At 40.7% G+C, this 18,625-nt stretch overlaps 1 protein-coding gene across 30 annotated transcripts in view; it reads left to right on the forward strand.

Moving 5' to 3' along the window:
• Positions 1–18,625, forward strand: part of LOC137210245 (UDP-N-acetylglucosamine--peptide N-acetylglucosaminyltransferase 110 kDa subunit-like) — a 168,726-nt gene that overhangs the window by 113,731 nt on the left and 36,370 nt on the right. For 2 of the 30 annotated variants that reach the window (XR_010936419.1, XR_010936417.1), the window contains exon 4: positions 11,596–11,844. The exons of the other annotated variants lie outside the window; for them this stretch is intronic. The gene's annotated coding sequence lies outside the window, so the exon portion shown is untranslated. Of the gene's footprint in view, positions 1–11,595; positions 11,845–18,625 lie in introns of those variants that run through there. 30 annotated transcript variants of the gene reach the window in all.

Below are 18,625 nucleotides of genomic sequence, written 5' to 3' on the forward strand. Positions count from 1 at the left end.
TTCCTTCTTTTCTTCCATCTTTCCTTTCTAACTTCTTATGATCCATTATACTTAATCCTGCATTTGCTGAGGTGGCAATTAGTGTAGGAAAATACTGTGAAATTTTGCTGTACAATGCATGTTGACCAAATTCTATATTGAGAAAAGGTCTGAATTTACCCAGAGTAACCCTTTCTCAGAGTCTGTGAATAAACGCCATAGAAAGTGGGCTATATATAATATCCTGACAGGTATGTACAACTCATAGCAATTGCCCTAAAGAGCTTACCTAGCGTAGATGCATATGAATGCATTTAATGATTGTTTTATTGGCAGCAGTGCCAACATACACAGTCTGTTTTGTTTTATATCATTCTCATTACCTGCTGTTTACCACTGTATACATTGCTAATGGCGTGGTTTCTATGGCTTGTGAATTTCACGGCCAAATAATATGTAATTTATTCCACAATTCAGTGTAGAAGATGGAGACTCCATAGCTTTTCGTGTGCTCTTTGCCCCTTTGGAATGTATTACACTGAGATCAGGCAAAGTAATAAATTTATTTCAAATGTGCGTGATAGCTAAACATCAATTAGGACTGATGGGCAATATTTCTTCTTCCAGCAACATAACAGTTTTTAAAGTTTTTAAAGTTTTTAAAGACTAAGCCATTGAACGTGGAGTCACTGAACATGGGACTCAGTTCACTGGGATCCTTCTTAGAAAAATAAGGGACAACTTGAATTGGATTTGTGTGGCTTATTCAAGTAGTAACTAATCAGCTACATCTTGGTGAACTTAATTTGTCACAGTCGTTTGGTATTTTATTAACTCTCTTCCCCTTCTTCCCCCAACTCTCAGGAGAATGGATCATGAATATCTTAAAACATATTACGTCATCTTCCATCCCTGTTAATCTAACTACAAAAGCACACTTTCCTTATCCAATGTAACTTACTGTCTTTTAGAGTGGCTGGGGTTTTAATTCTCTACAAAATTAAAACCAGCAAAGAGAAACATTTTCAAGGAGCCACCACATTGTAGCGCTTTAGAAAGAAGACTTTAGAATTAAGGGCAACTGTATCATTTTATAGCTAAAGCACCTGAGGCCTAAAGTAGGAAGGTAACCATCAAGGTCAGGGAAGGGGTGGAAGATCAGGTTTCAAGCTGAGGAAGAGTCTACAGGGACTCAATCTGAGCAGGTCGGAAACTGAAAGGAGACCACAAATGTTCTGGGAATGCTGGCATCTGGCCTCAAGTGTGGGATTCAGACAGGGAGTGGGCCCGGGGGGAACTGCGCTTCTGCAGTAGGGAGAGAAGTCCACCTCCCCTCCAGAAAGTGCCACTGACATCAGGGAGTTGAGGGGAAAGAGCAATGAATTCCAGTCCACCTGAGAAAGCAGGCCAGTCTGATTAACTCTGAATTTAGGCTTATTTCAGATACTTCTTGAGAAAGAACTTGGACAAGAGCAAGTCCCACGCAGCCTCTTTTAAATCCATGCCCAGTATTTTCTGGTGGAGCTGCTTGAACCCTCCAAGTGACTCCAGTATTTTAATTTCACTCTGTATTTAATTCCGACAGTTCTATGACTGATTATTTAATGGGCAAATGAGTAGGGTCACGAAAGAGTGTGAATGTATTTTACAGGATGAGGATGGGTGGAGTGGAGCAGTCTGGAACAGGACACCAATAAAAACGGATCTTGGTAAAGAAGAACGTCTATTAGAGATGGAGAGGAATTCGCATGGAAATTAGTGCCTGACACCACGCCCTTCTCTCTGCAGGTTTAGAAGCTAGTTTCTAATTTTATTTTCATAGGAGATGTGCCTGTGATGAATTGTCTTTTACCTCCACACTATTTATCACATGGACATATTGTGAAGTTTGTGTGAGAGAAAGCAAGTATTAGAATGTGTCTTGCAAGGAGCTATAAACACCTCCTGGAACAATCTAGGGTAGAAGGAAAAGGAAAGGAAGGTGGAAACAAAGGAGAAAGACAAAGACAGCTAATGATGCTGGAGTCTCCCGCTGGGATTTGTGGTATCTCCTTTTGAAACTAAGTACAGAAAGTCAGACCTTGACTGATTGTTTCTTGATCGTGGTTTGTTTTCATTTTTGTTTTTTTCTTGCTCTCTCATCAGTTACTCCAGCCAGTGCCATGTCATTTTCAGTTTCAGTAAGCATGCCTGTCTTGTTTCCATTTGCATTATTCATGCAAACGTTGATTGAACTGATGACCCCGAGTTATCACGGAAACATTAGATACACCAGTGGATACATTTCTTAATTTTAGAAAAAAATTACCGAGTGAAGGTTAAAATAACTCCTCTTAAAATTGTCATTTAAAAAAAAACTTTTCCTAACATACAATACTTCATTGCCTAATAATGCCAGATAAATGAAGAATTCCTATGAATTCATGAATGCAGGCTAGTCTGTATATTTTTTTGGCAGGTATGACCGTTACCGAGGGTAACGGCCTGGTTTGCTGGCCATGTCCTGTCTCCTAGAAAGTTGTACTTTCTGTTGTCTTTCAGTTGGTCCATTGGATATCAGAGGTGAATTTATAAAACTATACTTCCCTTTACACTTTACTTTGTTTTGTTTTGTTTTACTTGAAGTATAGTTGATTGACAATGTTGTGTTTCAAGTGCACAGCCAAGTGATTCAGATATATATATTTATTTTTTCAGATCCTTTTCCTTTACAGGTTATTACAAGGTGTTGCATATAGTTGCCTGTGCTATACAGTAGGCCCTCGTAGTTTATCTACTTTATATATAGTATACACTTACTTTGTATGATCCATGCTGGTCAGACCACATAATTATTTTCACTTCCGATATAATATTTTCTGGTCCAACCTCAAATCTTTGATGAGAAGATATTTTAAAATAAGTTTAGCATGTGTGTGCTCTAAATCCAACAGTAGTTATTAGAGATATGATTTTGCACTAGGTATTCCCCTCTTTTTTGTTCTTGGCCAACCTATTGAAAATTAGTTTTTATTTTCTGGTTGGTTTGCTAGATGTTTATGACTATAATAAAAGTCTTAAATTTTGTCTCATATGTTAAAACACAATCTGAATTAGCAATGGATATTGTGCTATACATAAGGGCTGTGATATAAATATAGTTTCTAACTTCAAAAACATATAGCCTAGAAGGGAACACAGACACATATGCAGCAATTATGGCAACTGCATTTGTTTACTAAGTGAAATAGTACTGAGATGGATAAAGTGCTAGCAAGCCTTGAACAGCCAAATCAGCTTCAGAAACAGATGTGCAGTTCTTTAAAAAACCTTTTTAACATTTTTCCAGCTACATGTAGCATATAACTTAGCATAAAATCGGTATGGGTTTTATTTTAAGTAATTTAGCATTTTGACATCCTCATAATGAAATTAAATCCAAAAGGAGATTTCTTTCCATGATCTCTTGAAATGGTCCTTGATCATCCACAATATTTCCCATCATCACAAAGGTGGTACCAAGGGCAGGGAACTCCAACATTATTAAAGTTTCATAAAGCAAAGTGAATTTTAAGAATATAATGTCCCCAAACTGATAAAGGACTTGACAGATAATTTCAAGGGAAGCATAAATTATTTTCTGTTTGTCAGAGGGCAAAAATATTTAGGTTGCGTTAATGAATGGTAGAGTTTTTGAGTGGAGAGTGTCCTTAAAATATTATGTAGATCTGTACTGTCAACAGATGCTAGCCACGTGGCGTTATTTATATTTAAACAAATTTAAAAATAAGATTAAAAATTCAGTTCCTCATTTGCATTTGCCATATTTCAAAGATGTTTATTAGCTCCATGTAGCTGTTGAATACTGCTTTACATAGTACAGATATAGAATATTTTCATTATCAACAAAAATTTTATTGAGCAATACTAAAATTATACCCAGATATGCATAGAGAAGGCAACCAAGTCTCAAGGAAATAATATAACTTCCCCAAGATCACACAGCTGTGTTTTTAAAGAAAAACAAAATGACACAAAGGAAATAGTAAAAGAGGCATTAAAGAAACCCAGTAAGTTTCTGGAGCAGTCAAAGTAGGGTTTAAAAGTGCATACTTAGCTGTTAGCAGGGTTGAAGCTCTTGACGGTTGGTAAGATCTACCTGCCTTAATTTGGACATTAGCATTTTATGCAATGAATTAAAAGCAAAAAATAATTTCAACGAATGGCTACCAGCTCCATATTTTTAGCCACTGCTGTGCTTCCAGGTTATGTTTATCACTTTCATGTACAGGGCACCACTGTGAAATGTGACGGTTTATCTGACCCCAGAGAAATCAAGAAATCTTGTGGGGGTTATGGCTATATTTGAAAAGGTTGATTTTTAAAGGCATCATGCAGACTGGCCCTGTTTTAAAAGGGATTCCTGCCATCAAATAATCAAAATGTAAACTGTCTTCTCACCTTGCAAAAGTCAAAGATAGTCCCTGCATCTTTATTATTTCGTTGAAATCCAAATATTATTTTTCCATTCTCTAACTTGTTTTCCTCACAGTGTGATCAACTATAGCCAAGGAAGGAAAGGTTACATTTATCAGTCAAAGTTTGCTAAAGGCCCCCTAGGTAACTGAACCCTCAGGAGAAACAATCGTCATGTATTCTTTTTCTGTTGTTTCAGTATCTTCCTAAAGAGTCATTTCAATATGTTTATTTCTGTAGCAGAGGTTCTGTGAAGTACTTATCTTCATCAGAAGTGCAGAAAGCCTGCGAGTCTGTGGGTAAAGATGGGTAAGGAGAGAGAGGGAAGGAGGCTAGATAGAGGCTCAGTGCTGAGATAAGGACAGTGTTCTAAAGCCTCCTGGGGGTGAGGCTGGGGTGCACAAACACCCACGACTAATCTAGACAGAAACTGAATCATCAAGGGGACGACCACTGTGAAGTCATGTGGTCACCTCTCCCTCTAGAAATAAACATTGCCCTCAGTAAGTCTCCCCCCTGCCCCAGAAGAGCATTAGGAAGGTCTGGAGAGGGGGATTATTGGCAGAAATGGAAAAAGCAGGTTGAAGGGATTAGCCTGGAGCAGAGAGCCCAAGAAACCCAAGCCAGTAGATGGAAGGCAGACTTTTCATGGAAGTCTCCAAGCCCACGTCAAGTTCTGGGACCACCAAGTACAAGCCAAAGAGTGCTCATTAAACCCCTTTGGGCCCCCACGGGAGTGGAGGAAGACTGGACAGAGAGGGAGAAGGGGCCATTGAAGGTACAGTATATACTATGGGATTTAACTCCTCAAAGGCCTCCCAGTACCTTCAGATCTGCTCAAGAATCCTTCATGTCCTGCTGGTTTGCAGTGAGTGGCTCACAGCTTCAAGGCCTCCTCTGCCAGATGGAGAACTATTTCAAACATCCTGCCTCTATTTTGTACTCTAGCAATGCAGACAGGAAACGTGACCCCATTTTCAGGTTCTAAAGAGAAATTCTAAGTACCTGAAAGACTGAGGAACATGGTGGCTTTTATTTAAGATGTGGAGATAGAGAGCACATACCTGGACTTGGGCCTGCAGCAGCACAGAATTGCACCAAGAGTTCCCTTTATTTTCTCTCGCATCTCTGTTCCTCCTTTTCTCTCTGCTGGATTAGCCATGGGGACTCCAAGTTCTTTCTTGTGTGGTCCTGGTACCAAGATTCTCCTGGGAATTATAAAGCTATTCACCTTCTACATCGAGCACTTCTTATTTTTTCCCCAGCAACACAAGTCATCCTTAAGAGGGGTCAGGGTGCTAGCTCTTAAATATATTTTAGGCATCCCTTTGTACATTAAATTCTCTTTCTTGGAGACTGCTCCTGACATGGTGTTCACCGTGCTCCCAGCTGGCCTCCTGAAGTTCTGCCCTGCCTTCCCCAACAGGTACAGTTCAGGAGCTGCCTACCTCAGGGTGATAGGTTATCTTCTAGTTGCTTTATTCCTTTCCCTTTTATATTTAGAGAGTATAAGTGGAATACATAAACTTCTCTATGACCACAGCTTTATTTGCAACCCACAGGTTTTGTTATGGCATATTTTCATTATCATTGAATTAATAAAATTCTAATTCCCATTGCAACTTTATCTTTGACCTACATAATGATCAGAAGTATGTTTTTAATATCCAACTATTTGGTAAAATATTGGTTATATAGGTTTAAATTTCTTGCTTATTCAGAGTCTTGTGTTATAACCAGAATATAGTCAATTTTATAAATGTGCCATGTGCACCTAAAAATTTCTGCATAATATATATATTCCATCATTGTTGGTGCGGTGTTTTATGTAAATTTAGGCCAAAGTTTTTCATGATGGTATTCAGATCTCCTATAATCTGCTGATTTGTTGTTGTGGTTCTATGTTTCTGATCTAGGTAATTTAGATTTTTCTATTTCTACTTAGATTTTGGAATTTCCCTTCATATATTGCATTGAAGTTTAGATTTATAATATATTCCTTGTAAAGTAACAGTGGGTTTTATTATCCTGCCTTATTGCCAGTGATACTTTTTGCTTTGAAATCTATGTTAACATTAAAAAATCTTCTTCAATTTTACTTATTGTTGTTATGACATAACTTTTGAATCCTTTCATTTTCAATCTGACTCTTGTCTTTTGTAGGTGGCATAGAATTATGTTTTTTGTTTGTTTCAATAATCCTTGTCCTTTAATTTGAGTATTTACAGTTAATGTATTTTCTTACAGACCGTTTACTCCTTGTTTACTGTTTGTCCCACCTTGTTATGTTCCTTTTGCTCTTATTTCTTCCTTTGAGATTTGTTCAAATTCCATTTTCCCTTACATTAGCTTGTTAATTTTACACAAGTAGCAGTTACACATGTACCATGACTTATTAGCTCTTTTACTGCTTCTCAAGCAATGCTGAGATCTTAAATTTCTTTTACTACTTTTTCTTCTTCCATTTGTTTTAATGCATTCTAATTTTTGATATATTTTATTATTACTCTTTTGTGCTGTTAGATTTTATTTAGGTTTATCCACTTATTTCCGTGATAACTCGGGGTCATCAGTTCAATCAACGTTTGCATGAATAATGCAAATGGAAACAAGACAGGCATGCTTACTGAAACTGAAAATGACTTGGCACTGGCTGGAATAACTGATGAGAGAGCAAGAAAAAAACAAAAATGAAAACAAACCACGATCAAGAAACAATCAGTCAAGGTCTGACTTTCTGTACTTAGTTTCAAAAGGAGATACCACAAATCCCAGCGGGAGACTCCAGCATCATTAGCTGTCTTTCTCCTTTGTTTCCACCTTCCTTTCCTTTTCCTTCTACCCTAGATTGTTCCAGGAGGTGTTTATAGCTCCTTGCAAGACACATTCTAATACTTGCTTTCTCTCACACAAACTTCACAATATGTCCATGTGATAAATAGTGTGGAGGTAAAAGACAATTCATCACAGGCACATCTCCTATGAAAATAAAATTAGAAACTAGCTTCTAAACCTGCAGAGAGAAGGGCGTGGTGTCAGGCACTAATTTCCATGCGAATTCCTCTCCATCTCTAATAGACGTTCTTCTTTACCAAGATCCGTTTTTATTGGTGTCCTGTTCCAGACTGCTCCACTCCACCCATCCTCATCCTGTAAAATACATTCACACTCTTTCGTGACCCTACTCATTTGCCCATTAAATAATCAGTCATAGAACTGTCGGAATTAAATACAGAGTGAAATTAAAATACTGGAGTCACTTGGAGGGTTCAAGCAGCTCCACCAGAAAATACTGGGCATGGATTTAAAAGAGGCTGCGTGGGACTTGCTCTTGTCCAAGTTCTTTCTCAAGAAGTATCTGAAATAAGCCTAAATTCAGAGTTAATCAGACTGGCCTGCTTTCTCAGGTGGACTGGAATTCATTGCTCTTTCCCCTCAACTCCCTGATGTCAGTGGCACTTTCTGGAGGGGAGGTGGACTTCTCTCCCTACTGCAGAAGCGCAGTTCCCCCCGGGCCCACTCCCTGTCTGAATCCCACACTTGAGGCCAGATGCCAGCATTCCCAGAACATTTGTGGTCTCCTTTCAGTTTCCGACCTGCTCAGATTGAGTCCCTGTAGACTCTTCCTCAGCTTGAAACCTGATCTTCCACCCCTTCCCTGACCTTGATGGTTACCTTCCTACTTTAGGCCTCAGGTGCTTTAGCTATAAAATGATACAGTTGCCCTTAATTCTAAAGTCTTCTTTCTAAAGCGCTACAATGTGGTGGCTCCTTGAAAATGTTTCTCTTTGCTGGTTTTAATTTTGTAGAGAATTAAAACCCCAGCCACTCTAAAAGACAGTAAGTTACATTGGATAAGGAAAGTGTGCTTTTGTAGTTAGATTAACAGGGATGGAAGATGACGTAATATGTTTTAAGATATTCATGATCCATTCTCCTGAGAGTTGGGGGAAGAAGGGGAAGAGAGTTAATAAAATACCAAACGACTGTGACAAATTAAGTTCACCAAGATGTAGCTGATTAGTTACTACTTGAATAAGCCACACAAATCCAATTCAAGTTGTCCCTTATTTTTCTAAGAAGGATCCCAGTGAACTGAGTCCCATGTTCAGTGACTCCACGTTCAATGGCTTAGTCTTTAAAAACTTTAAAAACTTTAAAAACTGTTATGTTGCTGGAAGAAGAAATATTGCCCATCAGTCCTAATTGATGTTTAGCTATCACGCACATTTGAAATAAATTTATTACTTTGCCTGATCTCAGTGTAATACATTCCAAAGGGGCAAAGAGCACACGAAAAGCTATGGAGTCTCCATCTTCTACACTGAATTGTGGAATAAATTACATATTATTTGGCCGTGAAATTCACAAGCCATAGAAACCACGCCATTAGCAATGTATACAGTGGTAAACAGCAGGTAATGAGAATGATATAAAACAAAACAGACTGTGTATGTTGGCACTGCTGCCAATAAAACAATCATTAAATGCATTCATATGCATCTACGCTAGGTAAGCTCTTTAGGGCAATTGCTATGAGTTGTACATACCTGTCAGGATATTATATATAGCCCACTTTCTATGGCGTTTATTCACAGACTCTGAGAAAGGGTTACTCTGGGTAAATTCAGACCTTTTCTCAATATAGAATTTGGTCAACATGCATTGTACAGCAAAATTTCACAGTATTTTCCTACACTAATTGCCACCTCAGCAAATGCAGGATTAAGTATAATGGATCATAAGAAGTTAGAAAGGAAAGATGGAAGAAAAGAAGGAAGGTAGAAAAAAGGTGGGTATCGAGTACTTCAACATTTATGTAAAGAGTGGACCTAAAACTAACCTGAGGTTTCCCTGAGCTATTAGCATACGCTATAGAAACTTAAATGAAAAAATAAAAAAAAACAGCAAGGGAAACTCAAAGATTCTTTGTTTGTTCACTTTACTGCATACACACCTACACCTTAAACAATCTATATGCTTGTATCCAATAAGAGAGCATTGTTTTGCAAGGCTATTTGGGTTCTATCAGCATGTAACGGTCGGACAACTCAACTTTAGCAGAGTTAGGCTTCAGGTGAATAATTGCTTCTTTCAGGTTGCGAGCATTTGAATTTTCCAGAAATGTTTCCCAAAATATGAAAACTAAAAGAAGGGTCCTAGGACAGCGTCCTTTAGAAGTTTTATATAGTATCAAGGCTTCTGGAGGAAGAGAATCCTTGTCGATTATCAACACAATGATTCCAAGCAGGTCAATTTTTGCTGAGAATATTATATAACAGAACCCACTTCACCTCCATTATACTGACAATGATCTTCCTTACTTCAACCTTGTGCTTCTTAGTAAAGTTGAAAATACTGAGCCAAGAACAGACAGTGACAATGCCAGAGACTCAGATGTACCTATAGGTGCCTTCAGACAACATCAGCCACCCAGGCTAAAGTCCTGGTTTAAAACATCCCAACATGAATGCATCTCAAAAACCATATGCTGAGCAAGTGAAGCCAGATCAGAAGGGCACCTACTGTATTATTCAACTTACATGAAATTGTAAACTGGGCAAAAGTCATCTCTAAAGATAAAAAACAGATCCGTGGTTGCCTTAGGGTGGGAGATGGGGATACTTTTGCAAAAGCCTAGGAGGAAACTTTCTAGGGTTTTAGAATTGTTATCTATCTTTATGGGGGTGGTAGTTAAACAAATGTATACATTAATTAAAAGTCACTGAACCGTTGACTAAAAATGTCTGCATTTTATTGTATGTAAATGATACCTTAATAAGGTTGATTACAAAATGAACCAAAACCAAAACAAAGCGGAAGAAGAACCTCTCAAGACCTCAAAGGAAATACACTGTTTTCTTCCAGGGTACCAGATTGGAAATGAGGCATTGGTCTGTTCTACCCTCAGATTATCCGTAGGATTATCTAGTGTATTTTAAAGTACTAGAGTCCCCTATCGGGAAAACTCACCCCATGTTTAATTACTTTGATTTCTTCTCTGCCTCTTCTCCCAACACAGTGAAGCCATTCACGGAAGGAAAACCAGCTTTTTCCAACTTTGCATCACCACATATTCTTTCCAAAGCTATTATTTATGGAATGGAATTTGGCTACACTTTGTAAAAATCTAGCTTTTTGAGCCTTACAAATCTTAACAGTTAACCTATTGCCTCCACTGGAATTTGGAAAAAAATTATTTTGAAAAGGAATAGCTGAGACTTGACATTTTTTTTTGTGATTTTCTCTTCCCCTAAGAGAGAGGTGAGTAGGAATGAGAAACACATACATAAAGAAAAATAAATTATCTTGCTGCCTTTGCATGGTTATAATTTAGAGGAGGCCCTTTTCAACAATAATCTATTATCAGAATCAATAAAATATAATCTCCATGAAGGCCAGGCCAGGATATTTGTCTCTTTTTCAGCAGATTGCAATACAAACCACATTCATGGATATGCTTCTGGATGATCTTTGTAATACTGGAACAGTTGCCCATTTCCTCATGCCTCTTCACCTTAACTTCAACCTGGTTTTTCACCAATGACCTCACATTTCCTTCTCTATCACTTGGTTGTGGGCCTCTTTTCCAACTCCAACTCCAACTCGCATTTCACTCTGGCACCAAAGGAAGACTCACACCTTCCTGCTTTTTAGTGATACCTCAAGGTCATTTCCATATTGTGATCACCCTGAAGAATAATAGCCAGACAATTGTTATTGCAGAGCCATCTGACAGTTTGTAGCTCTAAAAATTAACTAAGGACCGCATTTGTCAAAAATATCCTAGTTTAAGATTTTGGTAATACAGCAACAGTAATTCCGAAGTCATTTATGACAATCAGTGTGGGAAGCACCCTCCTTCAGGAAGATCCTTTGCCATACAATACTCTTTCCCTGTCTGGTAATAAGGAAGAATGGCCGTGGAAAGTAACCTTTTGTGGAAAGAAATACTTGGCTTTGAGAAGGCTTGAAGTTCATACATTTTTCTTGAATTAGATTCCCCATTAATTACTTTATCAACAAAGAGGTAATTATCAGAGTTATGTAAGCAATTAAGGAGATGCTACTCCACATTCTTTCAGCTTGTTGACCTTTCTCACTTTATTTCATGTGGCTATCTGAAACATCAGTGATTTACATGCCTTTTTTTTTTGACAGATTTCTGTATGTGTGTGTCCCCATGATGAAAACATCATTAAAGTAAAATATCATGAATAGACTCTTAAGAAGCAGAGTCTACTGAAAGTCCTGGAAAATATGAAAGCACTAATATTCATGGACAGCTCTACACTCTGAAAGTTACTCCAAATGTTGTTGATCTCTCTTTTGTCTAGGAGTTTTTCAAATTTTCTACCATGATCATTTGTTAGTTTTATAATTACATAATAAAGGCATTACATCATACAATCTTTTGTTATCCATTGCAGTTTTAAAACTATTCCTTTCCTTGTCCTCAGCAGATATGTCATAGATTATTCGTACACAAGCAAAGACTTTCAACGTAACAGTACTTTATAGTGAGAAGAACTATGCTGAGCTATCTCTATCCTAAGACAATACACTAGGAAAGCACTAGGAATTCTTAAGCACTAGGAATACAGAGACGATCAAGGGGCAAGTTCCTTGCCTTCGAGTATACATGATCATTATAGCAAATGCTTAAATAGCACTTAGTATATAACTCACCACAGCAGTCGTCTTATCCTCCTTTTTAATAGGTGAGCAGAGGAAGCCACAGGGAAGTCATAGGGTAAAGCCAGAATTTGAACCTAGGTAGACTAGTACACTCTCCGCGGCTTTAACTACTACATTAAAAAATATATATATATATATAAGTTATATATATATATATGTATATAACTCCAAGTATTCCAAAGTTACAAAACACTTATCTACCAAAACTCAAAAAGGAGCACACAAACTTGCATAGAAAATAAACATGTGGGCTTCCCTTGTGGCGCAGTGGTTGAGAGTCTGCCTGCCTATGCAGGGGACACGGCTTCGTGCCCCAGTCCGGGAAGATCCCACATGCCGCGGAGTGGCTAGGCCCGTGAGCCATGGCCGCTGAGCCTGCGCGTCCGGAGCCTGTGCTCCTCAACGGGAGAGGCCGCAACAGTGAGAGGCCCGCATACCGCAAAGAAGAAAATAAACATGTAAAAGTTCATAAATAAACCACAATATAACCTGCTCCACATAATATACTGACTGCAGTGTCCTGGGCCTCTCCCATCCTTAGGTAGCCAGAAATTACAACAAAATAATACTTTTCACCTTTGGAAGCCACACCATCTCTCATACCAACCAACCAATTACTTTCTTAGAATTGGAAATTAACCTGAATATCATAAAATATATATATATATAGCATTAGTGATGTAGAATCTTTGTTTAAAGACAATAACTTCAATAGCAGAGGGAACGTTACCACTGCAGGCTTCTGATAACCTCTATATTTCTCAGATTTCATGCTAAATCATAAAATGCCATATTGTGTCTGAAGCTATTTTTTCAATAGTCCATTTTCTTAAATGGACGAGCAAAGCCGTAAATACTGAGGAACATTTTGGCTCCCAAATCCTAAAGCCATTCTGATTATGCCTGGGTGATCATGGGGACGTCATTGGAACTACCAGAGGACTGGCTGAAATACCAGTGTTCTGGCCAGCTTACAAATTAGAAATTATACAGAATCCAATTTTATTTTTTTGTTAAGTAATTCCTATGAGGCTTTTAGGATGTCAGTGTAAAGTCCTTTCATGTGTAATCTTTATCCATTAGATAGGGAACAATGCCAATCTCCGTCATAAATACTTTCACAACCTGACACTGAAAATCCATTGCAGGGCATAGGACCTGCAAATAGGATGTGAATCACACACATCCACTCATTCAGACAATCCACAAATATTCATTTTTAAGTCTACTATATGCCAATAATGTACCGGCCTCTCGGATGCTAAACCATGCTAAATGCTGAAACAGACATACTCAGTTCGGGCCCTCCTGGAACTTATTACCTACAGAAGTGCCTTCACTGTAAATGGTCAGGTCTCAGCCAATGCTATTATCATCAGCAGGTGACCAAAGGATAGAGCTTGCTTCCCTTCAGAGGTACAAAACAGTTCTTACACCTGAATGGGATGCAAAGAATCATCTGACTTCTTTTCACCAGGGGATGAATTGAACTGTCCTTGCAGAAGAGATAACATAAGGTGTGAACCCCAGATCCTAGAAACGGGCCAGGCACACGATAAGTGTTCAGCTTTTCAAAAACAAATGAACAATCACTTCCTCTCCTAGATCTTTACACCCTTCCTCTGTTGGCTACTTTCTCTCAGCTTATAAACATCCTCAAATATACCCACTTAAAAAAACTCTCAGACCTATGATTCTTTGGATATTCTTGTGGATAACCTAAGTCTCTACCATGCCTTCAAACACCTGTCCTCCCAAAAGCCCACATCTGTACCTTGGGCCCAGACCTGTCTACCAGGCCCCTCTAAAGCACTGAAGATGAAGTAAGATCCTCTCGCCACCCCCAATCCCTTTCTACTGTGCTCTGTATCTCTCAAAAAGATGCAGCTGTAAACTGTCACCCACGCTTGCTGCCCTCCCTTTTCTAACTGGTCACCAGGCCTCACCCATTCTCTCTCAGATCTGCAAAACCCGGTCCCACCTTTTATAACTTAAGTGGGACCCTTAGATTACAATTCACCCTGCACCCAATCAACTGCCTTCCACATGGAGGTCCAAGTGAGCCTCTAAACCAGAATTCCATTTCACTGTTCTTTGGTGTTTCCCGCAGCCTTCAGGATAAACATCCAAACTTCTGACAGGACAAACAAGGCGCCTTTCTGTTGGGCCCCACTAAGTTTCCAGTATCGACTCTCATTTCTTTCCCAAACCCTGAGTTCCAGTCCTGTACATTAGTTTTGCCATATTTTCTTACATTTCTCAAACTTCAACACACACTGCTTTCTCCTGCCACCCCAGGAGCTTCTACATATCCTTAGAAAGGACGGCACTTCCTCCAAGAATCCTACCCTGAACTTGCCCTTCCAAGTTTCTGTGCTCTGCAAAGGGGAAAGATGGCGGGGAGGGATACATTAGGAGTTTGGCATTAACATATACACACGACTATATATAAAATAATCAACAAGGATCTACTGCATAGCACAGGGACCTCTACTCCATATCCTGTAACAAAGTGTACGGGAAAAGAATCTGAAAAGGAATGGATATATGTATAACTGAATCACTTTACTGTACACCTGAAACTAACACAATATTGTAAATCAACTATCCTCCAATATAGAATAAAAATTAAATCAAAGAAAAAAGAGATTCTGTGCTCTGTAGCAGCAGAACTCACTTCTTCCAGAGCACTGACTCCTGTGCTTGTGTTTACTTGCTGCCCAGTAGAAGGGAAGATTACCTAGGGCAGAAGGATGGTCTCCAGCAGCCCTTGGTTCTGACAACTCATTCAAGTGCCAGGATACTTTACACACATAACCTGCTAAATTAATTCTAAGAACCCACAGAAAGAGTGGTTTTTAATGTCATTTTACAAGTGTGTGGATTGTAGTGCAAAAGAAACCTGTCCAGGCCACAGAGAGCATAAGCTCTGGAATTCAAACCCTAAGCTGCCTTCACACCGGTGCTCTTTCCACTATATATGATACACCTATTGAAAAAAAATTTTTTTTTCCTGAGCCCTGTTTGAATGGAAAGGAAATGAAGCTGGGATATATCCATTTCCTAATCGCTTTGGTGTGTACCAGGCAAAGTCGTTCAACAGACCAGGTAACATCTGTGCAACAATTAACAATGCTCCAAACTGTGCTAAGTGTTCTACTTTGTAGAGTCTAGAAGCATTAACACAGTGCATCCTTGTAACCGCCACGGAGGCTGGGTCCTGTTAAGCCCATGCTACAGATGAGAACACTGAGACCTTGAAGCCTTAAGGCACTCGGCCGGGGTCACCGAGCTGGCAGGAGTCCTAGGCCGCACGCCCCGTCTAGTGCACGCACACCCGGGCACTGGGCACCGGTTCTAGTGCCCACCCTCCACCTTTAACCATTTAAAACCCCGCTTCTCAGCGCCCACACGAGGGCCCCTGGAAGCGGGAAGTACAAACCTGTCTCGACAAGCCGTGGCTGGAAGAAGCTCTGGATACAGATCAGGGGCAGAGGGTGCTCAGGAGCGGCGCCCAGTCTACCCGCGGAGGCAGTCTGCGTTAAGTCCAGCAGGCCCTCCCTCAGGGAAGCCCACACGGAGGGCAGAGGCACTGAGTCCTGCAGCGCGCACAGGTTCTCAGAGCGCGAGAAGGAGTCGGCCGTGCTGTCCGGGCGCAGCTTCACCGAGTGATCATGGCCTGAGCGCGGCCTCGGGGACGCTGGCTGCAGACAGGATGCCCACACCCGCCTGTGGGTCCCGGCTCGCCTCCCGGCCCCTCCGGCGCCCACCGCCCGGCGGCTGCGGTCCGAAGACATAGGGCCACGGGCCCCAGCTAGGCCGGGGCCTCCATGCCGCGGTCCGGAGCCCACACGCGGCCTGGTGTTGGCGCGGGCATCAACTGCCTCCCGAGCCGCGGGGTTGCGGTTTAAGCCTCCGGGCGGGCCCGTGGGGGCGGGGCTCGAAGACTTCTGCGCGCTCGCCGTGCGTCCGCACGCAGACCCGCCTCCCCTGACGACGCGGCCTGGGGAGCTGTGTCAGCAGCTTCGAGACTACGGCAGCGCAAAAGGTAGGAGGTGTGGAGAATTTGGGGTTTCCAAAAAGCGTTTGCTGACTGATCCAAACAAAAGTGAGACATGGTTGTATCAGCGCATTTTAAAAGTAGTTAAACTCCCTCAAAGTGTCTCTGCTCGCCCCGCCCAGGAGAGAGCGTGAACTCCGTGAGGGACGCAGGAAAGGCTGAGTGAACGTCTGCCTGTGGTCCCTTACCTGGTGCACGGGTGTGTGAATTTCTGCGGAGAGCTCTTAATTTCTGTCGTTTCTGCTGACTTGACACGGTGGTTGGCAAACGGTGACGTGTTCCGTGCATTCAGGACATGATCGTTGTTCCTAATAGTCACTTTGTTTTGTCCTGACACCTCCACAGAGAATTTACTACTGAATATCCACTTTAGAGAAGAGAAACTGAGGCGTAGGAAGTGAAGTGACTGAGTAAGAGGAAGGACTCAGACAATTGGTGTTAGTAAATTAACCCTGCAAGGAGGCCGTTAGCCTGCGGTGGCTCTAGCGACGCGGCCGCCTACTTAAACCAACCAAAATCTAAGCCTGTCAGAGCCTCAGGGTGACGAACACCGCTGAGGACACCCAGTCACAAACCACCAACTAGGCGTTAAAGCCATAGCAAATCACTCGTTTCCTTGCTTTGCTTCTGCCCTTTTAAAATAAACATCTCTGCAGCTCCTGTGGCTGGAGTGCTCCTCACCTCTTCCGCTTTGTGCTGCCTGAATTGAATGTATTTTTGCGCACATAAAGTGTTAAAATTTTAAATATGCCTCAGTTTGTCTTCTAAGATTGGCCGTAGAAGTTGGATTTGTGTCCAGTTTCTAGAGCAGTGGTCGTCCTCTGGTCAGGCCTTAGGCGTTACGTGTACAACGTTCCTCTTCTACCACCACCTTCTGGATGGCTCCACCCACTACCAGCTCCCACGCATCAGTTCCCCTAGGTGTGGTCGGCAATGGGTTTTACATGCAGCGTGCTCACATTATAACATCGCAGACACTCCTCCGTCCTCCAGCCAGCGTGTGAAGTGAAACATTACCATTCCTGTTGAAGAGTCTCTGGTGTGACCACTTTCCCAAACACAGCCACTCCCCAGCTGACCCTGGGTAACCACTCTTCTGAACTTGGTCTCCATCACTGGCATGGATGTCTTTCTATGTAGGCTACATGTTTAAGTATTCTTAAACTGCATATCGTATTCTATTTTGTTTTCTCTTGTTACTTGCTTTATTTAGTGTTATCTTTGCTAGGTTCATCCATGCTGACACGTAAAGATCTGTCTAGTTCATGTACTTTCCTCGCTACGTAGGATTCCCATGTAGGGAAATCCAATAATTTATATGTGCATTTTCCTGTTGATGGACATTTAAATTGTTTCGAATTTTAAGTATGAATTTCTTTTTTAAAAAAATTTTATATCCTTTTTAAAGGTTACTTTACATTTACAGTTATTACAAAATATTGGCTATATTCCCTGTGTTGTACAATACATCCTTGAGCCTGTCGTACACCCAGTAGTTTACATCTCTCACTTCCCCACCCCTGTATTGCCCCCTCCTCCCCCTCCGCACTGGCAACCATTAGTTTGTTCTCTATATCGGTGACTCTCCTTCTTTTTTGTTATATTCGTTCAATTGTTGTATGTTTTAGCTTCCATTTATAGGTGATATCCTACAGTGTTTCAGAGTTCAAAAGACTCTCACGACAGAAGCCAAAAGGTAAGAGCCATTTTACATTGATAAAAGCATTTTAACTATGTAGAAGCAGAAAATGAAAAGAAAGAACTTTGCATTACATTTAATAAAAGCTTAGGGAGATCTTTGTGGTATATTAGTGAACTTATTTGTGGAAATTTAGCCATGTACATTGTGTTGGAGAGGCACCAAGAGTTCAAGGACTCTCAAATTTGAGTACACAATTGCCTTACTTGTAGGCATGGTGGCATCCATTTACATAACAATGACTTGGAGGATGTTGTGTTAGTCAGCTCTTGCTGTGATAATGCTTTGGAACAAATCGACCCAAAACTCAGTTCCATAAACAAGAATTTATTTTTCTTGGACCTATTGGCTAGCTGCAGTGGCTCTCTTTTAGACCTCTAGATGGCTGGTTTTGCCCCGTGTTTTGGGTCAGTTTGAGGTCTGTAACACACATGTTCCTCTGGAGCCCAACTGTGAGGCCGCAGCTCCCAGGCCCTGTCTTCTCACAAAGTTCACTGAAACATAAGAGGTGAGCCCAACTGCACAAGCCCATTTAAGGCCTCTGCTGCTCATTGAAGGCCATCATGTCTGCTCACACTTCATTGGCCAAAACATGTCACAGATCTAAGCTGTATTTAGAATATGTGTATTTGTTTAAAGTTGGGTGCCCTCACAGAAGAATATTGCCTTTTGGACAGTGTTACCTTAGCATTTTCATTGGCATTTGCAAACGTGATAAACGCCGTGTGCACTTT

This window comes from Pseudorca crassidens, chromosome 17 (assembly GCF_039906515.1).
Source record: "Pseudorca crassidens isolate mPseCra1 chromosome 17, mPseCra1.hap1, whole genome shotgun sequence".
Classification (NCBI taxonomy): domain Eukaryota; kingdom Metazoa; phylum Chordata; class Mammalia; order Artiodactyla; family Delphinidae; genus Pseudorca; species Pseudorca crassidens.